Source organism: Tribolium castaneum, chromosome 9 (assembly GCF_031307605.1).
Source record: "Tribolium castaneum strain GA2 chromosome 9, icTriCast1.1, whole genome shotgun sequence".
Taxonomy (NCBI): domain Eukaryota; kingdom Metazoa; phylum Arthropoda; class Insecta; order Coleoptera; family Tenebrionidae; genus Tribolium; species Tribolium castaneum.
The window spans coordinates 12,851,170-12,868,414 of record NC_087402.1 but is presented as its reverse complement, the minus strand read 5'-3'; positions in this window follow the sequence as shown (position 1 = coordinate 12,868,414).

Here is a 17,245-nt window from a genome sequence, read left to right as displayed (position 1 = left end):
GGTTTTTCAAACATTTTATTTTAAAGCAAATTTTTGTTAAAGATTATTTATATCCAACTCTATAACTCGCTTATGGTTGGTCCTACAAGAAAAATGCAAATAACGATTTTGTAGGAAATTTTATCAGCTTTAATTTTGAAAGAAAGATAAAAATTGATAGGAGTAACAGTTTTCGAAATATAAGCAAAAAACCAATAAGAAAACTGTAACTGTTACTGAACAAAAATGTAATTCAGTTTTCAATGTTTGAGACGAAGACGAAAATGCAGCATTTAAAATCGACTCTGAAGACTTCAGTGACTTTTATGTCACCTCCTTTTTCTTCTAATAAAGTATTGGACCCAATAAATTAAGTGTATTTTAAATCACAAGACATTTTCTGTTAAAGCACTTTTTTTTAAATATTAGTTATTTTCAAACTTATATCTCGCTTATGGTTAGTCCTACATGAAAAATGCAAATTACTATTTTGTAGGAAATTTTATCAGCTTTAATTTTAGTAAAAAGATAAAAATTGATAGGAGTAACTGTTTTCGAAATATAAGCAAGAAACCAAAAAACTGTTAACTTAATTAAGCGTTTGCATATAAGCAAATTTAGTACTATTAGTATTATTATTATTATTAATGTTATTGTTATTAATATGACGATTAAAGACGACTCTGAAACCTTTAGTGACTTTTATGTATTCTTCTTTTTCCTCTACTAAAGTGTTAGAGACAATTAATTTAGTTTAATTTCAGTATTTCAAACATTTTATTTTAAAGCAAATTTTTGTTAAATATTATTTATATCCAACTCTATAACTCGCTTATGGTTGGTCCTACAAGAAAAATGCAAATAACGATTTTGTAGGAAATTTTATCAGATTTAATTTTGAAAGAAAGATAAAAATTGATAGGAGTAACAGTTTTCGAGATATAAGCAAAAAACCAAAAAGAAAACTGTTACTGTTACTGAACAAAAATGTAATTCAGTTTTCAATGTTTGAGACGAAGACGAAAATGCAGCATTTAAAATCGACTCTGAAGACTTCAGTGACTTTTATGTCACCTCCTTTATCTTCTAATTAAGTATTGGACCCAATAAATTAAGAGTATTTTAAATCACAAGACATTTTCTGTTAAAGCACTTTTTTTTTAAATATTAATTATTTTCAAACTTATATCTCGCTTATGGTTAGTCACACATGAAAAAGGCAAATTACTATTTTGTAGGAAATTTTATCAGCTTTAATTTTAGTAAAAAGATAAAAATTGATAGGAGTAACTGTTTTCGAGATATAAGCAAGAAACCAAAAAACTGTTACCTTAATTAAGGGCTTGCATATAAGCAAATTTAGTACTAAAAACAACTCTGAAGATTTTGGTGACTTTTATGTCTTCTCCTTTTTCCTCTACTAAAGTGTTAGACACAATTAATTTAGTTTAATTCCGGTTTTTCAAGCATTTTATTTTAAAGCAAATTTTTGTTAAATATTATTTATATCAAACTCTATAACTCGTTTATGCTTGGTCCTACAAGAAAAATGTAAATAACTATTTTGTTGGAAATTTTATCAGCTTTAATTTTGGAAGAAAGATAATATTTGATAAGAGTAACTGTTTTCGAGATATAAGCAAAAAAACAATAAGAAAACTGTAACTGTTACTGAACAAAAATGTAATTCAGTTTTCAATGTTTGAGACGAAGACGAAAATGCAGCATTTAAAAACGACTCTGAAGACTTCAGTGATTTTTATGTCACCTCCTTTTTCTTCTAATAAAGTATTGGACCCATTAAATTAAGTGTATTTTAAATCACAAGACATTTTCTGTGAATGCACTTTTTTTTAAATATTAATTATTTTCAAACTTACATCTCGCTTATGGTTAGTCCTACATGAAAAATGCAAATAAACATTTTGTAAGAAATTTTATCAGCTTAAATTTTAGTAAAAAGATAAAAATTGATAGGAGTAATTGTTTTCGAGATATAAGCAAGAAACCAAAAAACTGTTACCTTAATTAAGCGTTTGCATATTAGCATATTTAGTACTATTAGTATTACTATTATTAATGTTATTGTTATTAATATGACGATTAAAAACGACTCTGAAGACTTTGGTGATTTTTACGTCTCCTCCTTTTTCCTCTACTAAAGTGTTAGACTCAATCAATTTAGTTTAATTTCGGTTTTTCAAACATTTTATTTTAAAGCAAATTTTTGTTAAAGATTATTTATTTCCAACTCTATAACTCGCTTATGGTTGGTTCTACAAAAAAAATGCTAAAAACTATTTTGTAGGAAATTTTATCAGCTTTAATTTTAAAGGAAAGATAAAAATTTATAGGAGTAACTGTTTTCGAGATATAAGCAAAAAACCAATAAGAAAACTGTAACTGTTACTGAACAAAAATGTAATTCAGTTTTCAATGTTTGAGACGAAGACGAAAATGCAGCATTTAAAATCGACTCTGAAGACTTCAGTGACTTTTATTTCACCTCCTTTTTCTTCTAATAAAGTATTGGACCCAATAAATTAAGTGTCTTTTAAATCCCAAGACATTTTCTGTTAAAACACTTTTTTTTCAATCATTAATTATTTTCAAACTTATATCTCGCTTATGGTTAGTCCTACATGAAAAATGCAAATTACTATTTTGTAGGAAATTTTATCAGCTTTAATTTTAGTAGAAAGATAAAAATTGATAGGAGTAGCTGTATTCGAGATATAAGCAAGAAACCAAAAAACTGTTACGTTAATTAAGCTCTTGCATATAAGCAAATTTAGTACTAAAAACAACTCTGAAGACTTTGGTGACTTTATGTCTTCTTTTTCCTCTACTAAAGTGTTAGACCCAATTAATTTAGTTTAATATCGGTTTTTCAAACATTTTATTTTAAAGCAAATTTTTGTTAAAGATTATTTATATCCAACTCTATAACTCGCTTATGGTTGGTCCTACAAGAAAAATGCAAATAACGATTTTGTAGGAAATTTTATCAGCTTTAATTTTGAAAGAAAGATAAAAATTGATAGGAGTAACAGTTTTCGAAATATAAGCAAAAAACCAATAAGAAAACTGTAACTGTTACTGAACAAAAATGTAATTCAGTTTTCAATGTTTGAGACGAAGACGAAAATGCAGCATTTAAAATCGACTCTGAAGACTTCAGTGACTTTTATGTCACCTCCTTTTTCTTCTAATAAAGTATTGGACCCAATAAATTAAGTGTATTTTAAATCACAAGACATTTTCTGTTAAAGCACTTTTTTTAAATATTAGTTATTTTCAAACTTATATCTCGCTTATGGTTAGTCCTACATGAAAAATGCAAATTACTATTTTGTAGGAAATTTTATCAGCTTTAATATTCGTAAAAAGATAAAAATTGATAGGAGTAACTGTTTTCAAAATATAAGCAAGAAACCAAAAAACTGTTAACTTAATTAAGCGTTTGCATATAAGCAAATTTAGTACTATTAGTATTATTATTATTAATGTTATTGTTATTAATATGACGATTAAAGACGACTCTGAAACCTTTAGTGACTTTTATGTCTTCTTCTTTTTCCTCTACTAAAGTGTTAGAGACAATTAATTTAGTTTAATTTCAGTATTTCAAACATTTTATTTTAAAGCAAATTTTTGTTAAATATTATTTATATCCAACTCTATAACTCGCTTATGGTTGGTCCTACAAGAAAAATGCAAATAACGATTTTGTAGGAAATTTTATCAGCTTTAATTTTGAAAGAAAGATAAAAATTGATAGGAGTAACAGTTTTCGAGATATAAGCAAAAAACCAAAAAGAAAACTGTTACTGTTACTGAACAAAAATGTAATTCAGTTTTCAATGTTTGAGACGAAGACGAAAATGCAGCATTTAAAATCGACTCTGAAGACTTCAGTGACTTTTATGTCACCTCCTTTATCTTCTAATTAAGTATTGGACCCAATAAATTAAGAGTATTTTAAATCACAAGACATTTTCTGTTAAAGCACTTTTTTTTTAAATATTAATTATTTTCAAACTTATATCTCGCTTATGGTTAGTCACACATGAAAAATGCAAATTACTATTTTGTAGGAAATTTTATCAGCTTTAATTTTAGTAAAAAGATAAAAATTGATAGGAGTAACTGTTTTCGAGATATAAGCAAGAAACCAAAAAACTGTTACCTTAATTAAGGGCTTGCATATAAGCAAATTTAGTACTAAAAACAACTCTGAAGATTTTGGTGACTTTTATGTCTTCTCCTTTTTCCTCTACTAAAGTGTTAGACACAATTAATTTAGTTTAATTCCGGTTTTTCAAGCATTTTATTTTAAAGCAAATTTTTGTTAAATATTATTTATATCCAACTCTATAACTCGTTTATGCTTGGTCCTACAAGAAAAATGTAAATAACTATTTTGTTGGAAATTTTATCAGCTTTAATTTTGGAAGAAAGATAATATTTGATAAGAGTAACTGTTTTCGAGATATAAGCAAAAAAACAATAAGAAAACTGTAACTGTTACTGAACAAAAATGTAATTCAGTTTTCAATGTTTGAGACGAAGACGAAAATGCAGCATTTAAAAACGACTCTGAAGACTTCAGTGATTTTTATGTCACCTCCTTTTTCTTCTAATAAAGTATTGGACCCATTAAATTAAGTGTATTTTAAATCACAAGACATTTTCTGTGAATGCACTTTTTTTTAAATATTAATTATTTTCAAACTTACATCTCGCTTATGGTTAGTCCTACATGAAAAATGCAAATAAACATTTTGTAAGAAATTTTATCAGCTTAAATTTTAGTAAAAAGATAAAAATTGATAGGAGTAATTGTTTTCGAGATATAAGCAAGAAACCAAAAAACTGTTACCTTAATTAAGCGTTTGCATATTAGCATATTTAGTACTATTAGTATTACTATTATTAATGTTATTGTTATTAATATGACGATTAAAAACGACTCTGAAGACTTTGGTGACTTTTATGTCTTCTCCTTTTTCCTATATCAAAGTGTTAGACTCTATTAATTTAGTTTAATTTCGGTTTTTCAAACATTTTATTTTAAAGCAAATTTTTGTTAAATATTATTTATATCCAACTCTATAACTCGCTTATGGTTGGTCCTACAAGAAAAATGCAAATAACGATTTTGTAGGAAATTTTATCAGCTTTAATTTTGAAAGAAAAATAAAAATTGATAGATGTAACAGTTTTCGAGATATAAGCAAAAAACCAATAAGAAAACTGTAACTGTTACTGATCAAAAATGTAATTCAGTTTTCAATGTTTGAGACGAAGACGAAAATGCAGCATTTAAAATCGACTCTGAAGACTTCAGTGATTTTTATGTCACCTCCTTTTTCTTCTAATAAAGTATTACACCCAATAAATTAAGTGTATTTTAAATCCCAAGACATTTTCTGTTAAAGCACTTTTTTTAAATATTGATTATTTTCAAACTTATATCTCGCTTATGGTTAGTCCCACATGAAAAATGCAAATTACTATTTTGTAGGAAATTTTATCAGCTTTAATTTTAGTAAAAAGATAAAAATTGATAGGAGTAACTGTTTTCGAGATATAAGCAAGAAACCAAAAAACTGTTACCTTAATTAAGCGTTTGCATATAAGCAAATTTAGTACTATTAGTATTATTATTATTAATGTTATTGTTATTAATATGACGACTAAAAACGACTTTGAAGACTTTGGTGACTTTTACGTCTCCTCTTTTTTCCTCTACTAAAGTGGTAGACCCAATTAATTTAGTTTAGATTTTTGTAGAACCAACCATAAGCGAGTTATATAGTTGGATATAAATAATCTTTAACAAAAATTTGTTTTAAAATAAAATGTTTGAAAAACCGATATTAAACTTAAATTAATTGGGTCTATCACTTTAGTAGAGGAAAAAGGAGAAGACATAAAAGTCACCAAAGTCTTCAGAGTTGTTTTTAGTACTAAATTTGCTTATATGCAAGCGCTTAATTAAGGTAACAGTTTTTTGGTTTCTTGCTTATATCTCGAAAACAGTTACACCCATCAATTTTTATCTTTTTACTAAAACTAAAGCTGATAAAATTTCCTACAAAATAGTTATTTGCATTTTTCATGTAGGACTAACCATAAGCGAAATATAAGTTTGAAAATAATTAATATTTAAAAAAAAAGTTCTTTAACAGAAAATGCCTTGTGATTTAAAATACACTTAATTTATTGGGTCCAATACTTTATTAGAAAAAAAAGGAGGTGACATAAAAGTCACTGAAGTCTTCAAAGTCGTTTTTAAATGCTGCATTTTCGTCTTCGTCTCAAACATTGAAAACTTAATTACATTTTTGTTCAGTAACAGTCACAGTTTTCTTATTGGTTTTTTGCTTATATTTCGAAAACAGTTACTCCTATAAATTTTTATTTTTTCACCAAAATTAAAGCTGATAAAATTTCCTACAAAATAGTTATTTGCATTTTTCATGTAGAACTAACCATAAGCGAGATATAAGTTTGAAAATAATTTATAATTAATAAAAATGTGCTTTAACAGAAAATGTCTTGTGATTTAAAATACACTTAATTTATTGGGTCCAATACTGAATTAGAAGAAAAAGGAGGTGACAGTAAATGCTGCATTTTCGTCTTCGTCTCAAACATTGAAAACTGACATACATTTTTGTTCAGTAACTGTTACAGTTTTCACTTTGGTTTTTTGCTTATATCTCGAAAACAGTTACTCCTATCAATTTTTATCTTTCATTCAAAATTAATGCTGATAAAATTTTCTACAAAATAGTTATTTGCATTTTTCTTGTAGGACCGAGCATAAGCGAGTTATAGAGATGGATATAAATAATATTTAACAAAAATTTGCTTTAAAATAAAATGTTTGAAATTCTAAAATTAAACTAAATTAATTGTGTCTAACACTTTAGTAGAGGAAAAAGGAGAAGACATAAAAGTCACTAAAGGTTTCAAAGTTGTCTTTAATCGTCATATTAATAACAACAACATTAATAATAATAGTACTAAATTTGCTTATATGCAAACGATTAATTAAGATAACAGTTTTTTGGTTTCTTGCTTATATCTCGAAAACAGTTACTCCTATCAATTTTTATCTTTCTTTCAAAATTAAAGCTGATAAAATTTCCTACAAAATAGTTATTTGCATTTTTCTTGTAGGACCAACCATAAGCGAGTTATAGAGTTGGATATAAATTATCTTTAACAAAAATTTGCTTTAAAATAAAATGTTTGAAAATCCGAAATTAAACTAAATTAATTAAGACTAACACTTTAGTAGAGGAAAAAGGAGAAGACATAAAAGTCACCAAAGTCTTCAGAGTTGTTTTTAGTACTAAATTTGCTTATATGCAAGCGCTTAATTAAGGTAACAGTTTTTTGGTTTCTTGCTTATATCTCGAAAACAGTTACTCCTATCAATTTTTATCTTTTTACTAAAATTAAAGCTGATAATATTTCTTACAAAATAGTAATTTGCATTTTTCATGTAGGACTAACCATAAGCGAGATATAAGTTTAAAAATAATTAATATTTAAAAAAAAAAGTGCTTTAACAGAAAATGTATTGTGATTTAAAATACACTTAATTTATTGGGTCCAATACTTTATTAGAAGAAAAAGGAGGTGACATAAATGTCACTGAAGTCTTCAGAGTCGATTTTAAATGCTGCATTTTCGTCTTCGTCTCAAACATTGAAAACTGAATTACATTTTTGTTCAGTAACTGTTACAGTTTTCACTTTGGTTTTTTGCTTATATCTCGAAAACAGTCACTTCTATAAATTTTTATCTTTCCTTCAAAATTAAAGCTGATAAAATTTTCTACAAAATACTTTTTAGTATTTTTTTGTCGGACCAAACATAAGCGAGTTATAGAGTTGGATATAAATAATCTTTAACAAAAATTAGCTTTAAAATAAAATGTTTGAAAAACCGAAATTAAACTAAATTAATTGGGTCTAACACTTTAGTAGAGGAAAAAGGAGGAGACGTAAAAGTCACCAAAGTCTTCAGAGTCGGTTTTAATCGTCATATTAATAACAATAACATTAATAATAATAATACTAATAGTACTAAATTTGCTTATATGCAAACGCTTATTTAAGGTAACAGTTTTTTGGTTTCTTGCTTATATCTCGAAAACAGTTACTCCTATCAATTTTTATCTTTTTACTAAAATTTAAGCTGATAAAATTTCCTACAAAATAGTAATTTGCATTTTTCATGTAGGACTCACCATAAGCGAGATATAAGTTTGAAAATAATTAATATTTAAAAAAAAGTGCTTTAGCAGAAAATGTCTTGGGATTTAAAATACACTTAATTTATTGGGTCCAATACTTTATTAGAAGATAAAGGAGGTGACATAAAAGACACTGAAGTCTTCAGGGTCGTTTTTAAATGCTGCATTTTTGTCTTCGTCTCAAACATTGAAAACTGAATTACCTTTTTGTTCAGTAACAGTTACAGTTTTCTTATTGGTTTTTTGCTTATATCTCGAAAACTGGTACTCCTATGAATTTTTATCTTTCTTTCAAAATTAAAGCTGATAAAATTTCTTACAAAATCGTTATTTGCATTTTTCTTGTAGGACCAACCATAGGCGAGTTATTGAGTTGGATATAAATAATCTTTAACAAAAATTTGCTTTAAAATAAAAGGTTTGAAAAACCGATATTAAACTAAATTATTTGGGTCTAACACTTTAGTAGAGGAAAAAGAAGACATAAAGTCACCAAAGTCTTCAGCGTTGTTTTTAGTACTAAATTTGCTTATATGCAAGCGCTTAATTAAGGTAACAGTTTTTTGGTTTCTTGCTTATATCTCGAAAACAGTTACTCCTATCAATTTTTATCTTTCTACTTAAATTAAAGCTGATAAAATTTCCTACAAAATAATAATTTGCATTTTTCATGTAGGACTAACCATAAGCGAGATATAAGTTTGAAAATAATTAATATTTAAAAAAAAAGTGCTTTAACAGAAAATGTCTTGTGATTTAAAATACACTTAATTTAATGGGTCCAATACTTTATTAGAAGAAAAAGGAGGTGACATAAAAGACACTGAAGTCTTCAGGGTCGTTTTTAAATGCTGCATTTTTGTCTTCGTCTCAAACATTGAAAACTGAATTACATTTTTGTTCAGTAACAGTTACAGTTTTCTTATTGGTTTTTTGCTTATATCTCGAAAACAGTTACTCCTATCATATTTTATCTTTCTTTCAAAATTAAAGCTGATAAAATTTCCAACAAAATAGTTATTTACATTTTTCTTGTAGGACCAACCATAAGCGAGTTATAGAGTTGGATATAAATAATATTTAACAAAAATTTGCTTTAAAATAAAATGCTTGAAAAACCGGAATTAAACTAAATTAATTGTGTCTAACACTTTAGTAGAGGAAAAAGAAGAAGACATAAAAGTCACTAAATGTTTCAGAGTCGTCTTTAGTCGTCACATTAATAACAATAACATTAATAATAATAATACTAATATCACTAAATTTGCTTATATGCAAGCGCTTAATTAAGGTAACAGTTTTTTGGTTTCTTGCTTATATCTCGAAAACAGTTACTCCTATCAATTTTTAAATTTTTACTAAAATTAAAGCTGATAAAATTTCCTACAAAATAGTAACTTGCATTTGTCATGTAGGACTAACCATAAGCGAGATATAAGTTTGAAAATAATTAATATTTAAAAAAAAAGTGCTTTGAGAGAAAATGTCTTGTGATTTAAAATACACTTAATTTAATGGGTCCAATACTTTATTAGAAGAAAAAGGAGGAGGCATAAAAGTCACTGAAGTCTTCAGAGTCGATTTTAAATGCTGCATTTTCGTCTTTGTCTCAAACATTGAAAACTGATTTACATTTTTATTCAGTAACAGTTACAGTTTTCTTATTGGTTTTTTGCTTATATCTGGAAAACAGTTACTCCTATAAAAATAAAAATAAATAAAATGTTTGAAAAACCGAAATTAAACTAAATCAATTGGGGGGTAAAACTTTAGTGGAGGAAAAAGGAAAAGACATAAAAGCCACGAAAGTCTTCATAGTCAGTTTCAGACTAACCATAAGCGAGATATAAGTTTGAAAATAATTAATAATTAAAAAAAAATGTGCTTTAACAGAAAATGTCTTGTGATTTAAAATACACTTAATTTATTGGGTCCAATACTTTATTAGAAGAAAAAGGAGGTGAGAGAAAGGTCACTGATGTTTTTAGAGTCGTTTGTAAATGATGCATTTTCGTCTTCGTCTCAAACATTGAAAACTAAATTACATTTTTGTTCAGTAACTGTAACAGTTTTCACTTTGGTTTTTTGCTTATATCTCGAAAACATTTACTCTTATCAATTTTTATCTTTCTTTCAAAATTAAAGCTGATAAAATTTCCTACAAAATAGTTAAATGCATTTCTTTTGTAGGACCTACCGTAAGCGAGTTATAGAGTTAGATAAAAATAATCTTTAACAAAAATTTGCTTTAAAATTAAATGTTTGAAAAACTGAAATTAAACTAAATTAATTGTGTCTAACACTTTAGTAGAGGAAAAAGGAAAAGACATGAAAGTCACTAAAGGTTTCAGAGTCGTCTTTAGTCGTCATATTAATAACAATAACATTAATAATAATAATACTAATAGTACTATATTTGCTTATATGCAAGCGCTTACTTAAGGTAACAGTTTTTTGGTTTCTTGCTTATATCTCGAAAACAGTTACTCCTATCAATTTTGATCTTTTTACTAAAATTAAAGCTGATAAAATTTCCTACAAAGAGATATAAGTTTGATAATAATTAATATTTAAAAAAAAAGTGCTTTAACAGAAAATGCCTTGTGATTTAAAATACAATAAAAACATTTACTATACAAAAGTTATAATCGGTTTTTAATAATAATAATAATAATAATAATAATAATAATAATAATAATAGTAATAATAATAATAATAATAATAATAATAATAATAATAATAGTAATAAAAGTAATAATAATAATAATAATAATAATAATAATAATAATAATTTTTCTAAGGAAAAATGAAGCTTATTTTGTGTTATCTGAGCGTTTTCTCATTTCTATGCAAGAGATCATCTGTGATCTGTGTTTTTAGGCAAGAAATTGTCTAAAATTAAAAACTCATTTTAAAACTGGTATAAAAACATTTACTATACAAAAGTTATAGTCGGTTTTTAATAATAATAATATTAATAATTATTTTAATATTAATTTAGTTTAATTTCGGTTTTTCAAACATTTTATTTTATATCAAATTTTTGTTAAAGAATATTTATATCCAACTCTATAACTCGCTTATGGTTGGTCCTACAAAAAAAATGCAAAAAACTATTTTGTAAAAAATTTTATCAGCTTTAATTTTGAAGGAAAGATAAAAATTGATAGGAGTAACTGTTTTCGAGATATAAGCAAAAAACCAAAGTGAAAACTGTAACAGTTATTAAACAAAAATGTAATTCAGTATTTAATGTTTGAGACGAAGACGAAAATGCAGCATTTACTCTCACCTCCTTTTTCTTCTAATTAAGTATTGGACCCAATAAATTAAGCGTATTTTAAATCACAAAACATTTTCTGTTAAAGCACATTTTTTTTTATTATTAATTATTTTCAAACTTATATCTTGCTTATGGTTAGTTCTACATGAAAAATGCAAATAACGATTTTGAAGGAAATTTTATCAGCTTTAATTTTGGTGAAAAGGTATTGATAGGAGTAACTGTTTTCGAGATATAAGCAAACAACAAAAAAAACTGTTACCTTAATTAAGCGCTTGCATATAAGCAAATTTAATACTAATAGTATTGTTATTATTAATGTTATTGTTATTAGTATGACGACTAAAGACGAATCTGAAGACTTTAGTGACTTTTATGTCTCCTCCTTTTTCCTCTACTAAAGTGTTAGACACAATTAATTTAGTTTAATTTCGGTTTTTCAAACATTTTATTTTAAAGCAAATTTTTGTTTAATATTATTTATATCCAACTCTATAACTTGCTTATGCTTGGTCCTACAAGAAAAATGTAAATAACTATTCTGGTGTTTTCGAGATATAAGCAAAAAACCAAAGTGAAAACTGTTACAGTTACTGAACAAAAATGTAATTCAGTTTTCAATGTTTGAGACGAAGACGAAAATGCAGCATTTAAAAACGACTCTGAAGACTTCAGTGACTTTTATGTCACCTCCTTTTTCTTCTAATAAAGTATTGGACCCAATAAATTAAGTGTATTTTTTCTTTTTCCTCTACTAAAGTGTTAGACACAATTAATTTAGTTTAATTTCAGTTTCTCAAACATTTAATTTTAAAGCAAATTTTTGTTAACGATTATTTATATCTAACTCTATAACTCGCTTACGGTAGGTCCTACAAAAGAAATGCATTTAACTATTTTGTAGGAAATTTTATCAGATTTAATTTTGAAAGAAAGATAAAAATTGATAAGAGTAAATGTTTTCGAGATATAAGCAAAAAACCAAAGTGAAAACTATTACAGTTACTGAACAAAAATGTAATTCAGTTTTCAATGTTTGAGACGAAGACGAAAATGCATCATTTACAAACGACTCTAAAAACTTCAGTGACCTTTCTGTCACCTCCTTTTTCTTCTAATAAAGTATTGGACCCAATAAATTAAGTGTATTTTATATCACAAGACATTTTCTGTTAAAGCACATTTTTTTTTAATTATAAATTATTTTCAAACTTATATCTCGCTTATGGTTAGTCTGAAACTGACTCTGAAGTCTTTGGTGGCTTTTATGTCTTTTCCTTTTTCCTTCACTAAAGTGTTACCCCTAATTAATTTAGTTTAATTTCGGTTTTTCAAACATTTTATTTATTTTTATTTATATAGGAGTAACTGTTATCGAGATATAAGCAAAAAAACAATAAGAAAACTGTAACTGTTACTGAACAAAAATGTAATTCAGTTTTCAATGTTTGAGACAAAGACGAAAATGCAGCATTTAAAATCGACTCTGAAGACTTCAGTGACTTTTATGCCTCCTCCTTTTTCTTCTAATAAAGTATTTTACCCATTAAATTAAGTGTATTTTAAATCACAAGACATTTTCTGTTAAAGCACTTTTTTTTTAAATATTAATTATTTTCAAACTTATTCTAGCTTATGGTTAGTCCTACATGAAAAATGCATATTACTGTTATGTAGGAAATTTTATCAGCTTTAATTTTAGTAAAAATTTAAAAATTGATAGGAGTAACTGTTTTCGAGATATAAGCAAGAAACCAAAAAACTGTTACCTTAATTAAGCGTTTGCATATAAGCAAATTTAGTACTATTAGTATTATTATTATTAATGTTATTGTTATTAATATGACGATTAAAGACGACTCTGAAACCTTTAGTGACTTTTATGTCTTCTTCTTTTTCCTCTACTAAAGTGTTAGACACAATTAATTTAGTTTAATTTCAGTATTTCAAACATTTTATTTTAAAGCAAATTTTTGTTAAATATTATTTATATCCATCTCTATAACTCGCTTATGCTTGGTCCTACAAGAAAAATGCAAATAACTATTTTGTAGGAAATTTTATCAGCTTTAATTTTAGTAAAAAAATAAAAATTGATAGGAGTAACTGTTTTCGAGATATAAGCAAGAAACCAAAAAACTGTTACCTTAATAAAGCGCTTGCATATAAGCAAATTTAGTACTATTACTATTATTATTATTAATGTTATTGTTATTAATATGACGACTAAAAACGACTCTGAAGTCTTTGGTGACTTTTATGTCTTCTCCTTTTTCCTATACTAAAGTGTTAGACTCAATTAATTTAGTTTAATTTCGGTTTTTCAAACATTTTATTTTAAAGCTAATTTTTGTTAAAGATTATTTATATCCAACTCTATAACTCGCTTATGGTTGGTCTTACAAAAGAAATGCAAATAACTATTTTGTAGGAAATTTTATCAACTTTAATTTTAGTAAAAAGATAAAAATTGATAGGAGTAACTGTTTTCGAGATATAAGCAAGAAACCAAAACACTGTTACCTTAATTAAGCGTTTGCATATAAGCAAATTTAGTACTATTACTATTATTATTATTAATGTTATTGTTATTAATATGACGACTAAAGACGACTCTGAAACCTTTAGTGACTTTTATTTCTTTTTCTTTTTCCTCTACTAAAGTGTTAGACACAATTAAATTAGTTTAATATTAGTTTTTCAAACATTTTATTTTAAAGCAAATTTTTGTTAAATATTATTTATATCCAACTCTGTAACTCGCTTATGGTTGGTCCTACAAGAAAAATGCAAATAACGATTTTGTAGGAAATTTTATCAGCTTTAATTTTGAAAGAAAGATAAAAATTGATAGGAGTAACAGTTTTCGAGATATAAGCAAAAAACCAATAAGAAAACTGTAACTGTTACTGTACAAAAATGTAATTCAGTTTTAAATGTTTGAGACGAAGACGAAAATGCAGCATTTAAAATCGACTCTGAAAACTTCAGTGACTTTTATGTCACCTCCTTTTTCTTCTAATAAAGTATTGGACCCATTAAATTAAGTGTATTTTAAATCACAAAACATTTTCTGTTATAGCACTTTTTCTTTAAATATTGATTATTTTCAAACTTATATCTCGCTTATGGTTAGTCCTACATGAAAAATGCAAATAACTATTTTGTAGGAAATTTTATCAGCTTTAATTTTAGTAAAAAGATAAAAATTGATAGGAGTAACTGTTTTCGAGATATAAGCAAGAAACCAAAAAACTGTTATCTTAATTAAGCGTTTGCATATAAGCAAATTTAGTACTATTAGTATTATTATTATTAATGTTATTGTTATTAATATGACGATTAAAGACAACTTTGAAACCTTTAGTGACTTTTATGTCTTCTCCTTTTTCCTCTACTAAAGTGTTAGACACAATTAATTTAGTTTAATTTCAGTATTTCAAACATTTTATTTTAAAGCAAATTTTTGTTAAATATTATTTATATCCATCTCTATAACTCGCTTATGCTTGGTCCTACAAGAAAAATGCAAATAACTATTTTGTAGGAAATTTTATCAGCTTTAATTTTGGAAGAAAGATAAAATTTGATAGGAGTAACTGTTTTCGAGATATAAGCAAAAAACCAATAAGAAAACTGTAACTGTTACTGAATAAAAATGTAATTCAGTTTTCAATGTTTGAGACGAAGACGAAAATGCAGCATTTAAAAACGACTTTGAAGACTTCAGTGACTTTTAAGTCACCTCCTTTTTCTTCTAATAAAGTATTGGACCCAATAAATTAAGTGTATTTTAAATCACAAGACATTTTCTGTTATAGCACTTTTTTTTTAAATATTGATTATTTTCAAACTTATATCTCGCTTATGGTTAGTCCTACATGAAAAATGCAAATAACTATTATGTAGGAAGTTTTATAAGCTTTAATTTTAGTAAAAAGATAAAAATTGATAGGAGTAACTGTTTTCGAGATATAAGCAAGAAACCAAAAAACTGTTACCTTAATTAAGCGCTTGCATATAAGCAAATTTAGTACTATTAGTATTATTATTATTAATGTTATTGTTATTAATATGACGACTAAAAACGACTCTGAAGACTTTGGTGACTTTTATGTCTTCTCCTTTTTCCTATACTAAAGTGTGACTCAATTAATTTAGTTTAATTTCGGTTTTTCGAACATTTCATTTTAAAGCAAATTTTTGTTAAAGATTATTTATATCCAACTCTATAACTCGCTTATGGTTGGTCATTCAAAAGAAATGCAAAAAACTATTTTGTAGGAAATTTTGTCAGCTTTAATTTTGAAAGAAACATAAAAATTGATAGGAGTAACTGTTTTCGAGATATAAGCAAGAAACCAAAAAACTGTTACCTTAATTAAGCGCTTGCATATAAGCAAATTTAGTACTATTAGTATTATTATTATTAATGTTATTGTTATTAATATGACGACTAAAGACGACTCTAAAACATTTAGTGACTTTTATGTCTTCTCCTTTTTCCTCTACTAAAGTGTTAGACACAATTAATTTAGTTTAATTCCGGTTTTTCAAGCATTTTATTTTAAAGCAAATTTTTGTTAAATATTATTTATGTCCAACTCTATAACTCGTTTATGCTTGGTCCTACAAGAAAAATGTGAATAACTATTTTGTTGGAAATTTTATCAGCTTTAATTTTGGAAGAAAGATAAAATTTGATAGGAGTAACTGTTTTCGAGATATAAGCAAAAAACCAATAAGAAAACTGTAACTGTTACTAAACAAAAATGTAATTCAATTTTCAATGTTTGAGACGAAGACGAAAATGCAGCATTTAAAAACGACTCTGAAGACTTCAGTGACTTTTATGTCACCTCCTTTTTCTTCTAATAAAGTATTGGACCCAATAAATTAAGTGTATTTTAAATCACAAGACATTTTCTGTTAAAGCACTTTTTTTTTAAATATTAATTATTTTCAAACTTATATCTCGCTTATGGTTAGTCCTACATAAAAAATGCAAATAACTATTTTGTAGGAAATTTTATAAGCTTTAATTTTGAAAAAAAGATAAAAATTGATAGGAGTAACTGTTTTCGAGATATAAGCAAGAAACCAAAAAACTGTTACCTTAATTAAGCGTTTGCATATAAGCAAATTTAATACTATTAGTATTAATATTATTAATGTTATGGTTATTAATATGACGACTAAAGACGACTCTGAAACCTTTAGAGACTTTTATGTCTTCTCCTTTTTCCTCCACTAAAGTGTTAGACACAATTAATTTAGTTTAATTTCAGTTTTTCAAACATTTTATTTTAAAGCAAATTTTTGTTAGATATTATTTATATCCATCTCTATAACTCGCTTAGGCTTGGTCCTACAAGAAAAATGCAAATAACTACATTGTTGGAAATTTTATCAGATTTAATTTTGAAAGAAAGATAAAATTTGAAAGGTGTAACTGTTTTCGAGATATAAGCAAAAAAACAATAAGAAAACTGCAACTGTTACTGAACAAAAATGTAATTCAGTTTTCAATGTTTGAGACGATGACAAAAATGCAGCATTTAAAAACGACTCTGAAGACTTCAGTGACTTTTATGTCACCTCCTTTTTCTTCTAATAAAGTATTGGACCCAATAAGTTAACTGTATTTTAAATCACAAGGCATTTTCTGTTAAAGCACTTTCTTCTAAATATTAATTATTTTCAAACTA